The 1,460-nt window shown below is 42.7% G+C and overlaps 1 pseudogene; it reads right to left on the reverse strand.

Moving 5' to 3' along the window:
• Nucleotides 1–775: 775 nt before the first annotated feature.
• LOC115029321 (small nucleolar RNA SNORA17) lies at nt 776–889 on the reverse strand (annotated as a pseudogene).
• Between the last annotated feature and the right edge of the window lie 571 nt (nt 890–1,460).

Consider the following 1,460-nt stretch of genomic DNA (forward strand, 5'->3'; position numbering starts at 1 on the left):
CCAATATATGGTACATTTCTCATGAGTACTGTGACTGGCTACGGGTGGAGTCAGCTCTCTTACTTTTATGCCCTAGGTCTGGCTCTCCCAAAATATCCAGGTAAGGAGTGGGACAAGTTCTGCACAACCCTCAGACATCAAAATGCCCTGGAGACAGCCCAGACCTGGCCTTTGGTGGTAACAAACCCTTGCTGCTGGAAGGCCACAGAACCAGATGTGGCTTCCGGTGGCAGCACTAGCCAGAACCCCACTGTGGAAACGGGACATCACAGGCTGCTGAAATCAGTCTGTTCCACAATAATATTGAGTCTCCAATTCTGCCTTTCTTCATTGTACCCACATCCTTTTGCTTCTCTTTCTTCTCCATCTCTCTACCACTTATTTGCTCCTCTTACTAATTCTTTGAGTCTCTGCATAGTTGTGGCCATCTCAGGTGCGGTCTTAGGAGTCCTATGCCCTTCCTGTGCATTATGTCACCAGGCAGGGGTCATCTTGAACATGGTATGTCCTCAGGCCTGCAAGGGGCAAGACTGATGGTTGTCTCAGGCTACCTCCTTCTCTGGTGCCAAAATGGTGGTAATCCTGGTCTTGTTCCTCACCCCGCCTGCCCATGTGTCCCCGTACTATATTCCTCTGTCTCAGACTCACTCTAGCTGGAGGCCCAAAATCCCAGGTTGGGTTCTTCTAGCCTCCAGCTTGCTTCCTGGGACCCTATCCAGTACCGCGTGGCGTTAGATTGGTGGTCATCTATGGCTTTCTCATTTTTTTTTCAGGGAGTGTTAGGATATTAATCATTCATATGTTCACAAGCCAGAACACTGGGCTTAGACATAGCCTTTCTCCTGTCTGCCATGACACAGGAGCCACACATGCAAGGCCTCTAGGCACAACTAATTAACATTACTAAATTTACCTTTTCAGTATGTTATCAAAAATTGCATGAAAAGATTTACAGAAGTTATTATAGCTACATCTTCCCTGCACTTGTCCAAGTTAACTCTTTCAACTGTCCAAATGGAGAAGAGTTTCAAAATCATAAATAGTGTTGAAAAAGTTCATTGCTATAGACCATTAAAAAAGACTGACTTACTTCAACAGAACACTTTCTAGTGAAATAAGATTTTAAAGCAGAATATAGCTTGAGCAGTTATTAAAAGACATTGAAGCAAAACCAAATAGGAAGAATTTATGCTTCTGAGTGCTTGGCTGATTTTTTTTTTTTTCACTCATGTTGAAGCAAGATTGAATCTGTGCTTTTCCAGTTCTGTGTGTCAGGTAAAACATAGCAGGGGGTGAAATGAATTCATCTTTCTGTCTTCAAGTAAACTAAAAGCAATTTTTGTCTTCCCATGTGGTCACTTGAGGTGCTTGTCATGTTCAAGCTAATGATATCAGGCACCCTCAGGTTGTTTAAGTATTCATGAAGTAATTAAATTCTCATTAACATATAAATAAAAGAA

This window comes from Mus caroli, unplaced genomic scaffold (assembly GCF_978045245.1).
Source record: "Mus caroli unplaced genomic scaffold, Mus_caroli_1 scaffold_12, whole genome shotgun sequence".
Lineage (NCBI taxonomy): Eukaryota > Metazoa > Chordata > Mammalia > Rodentia > Muridae > Mus > Mus caroli.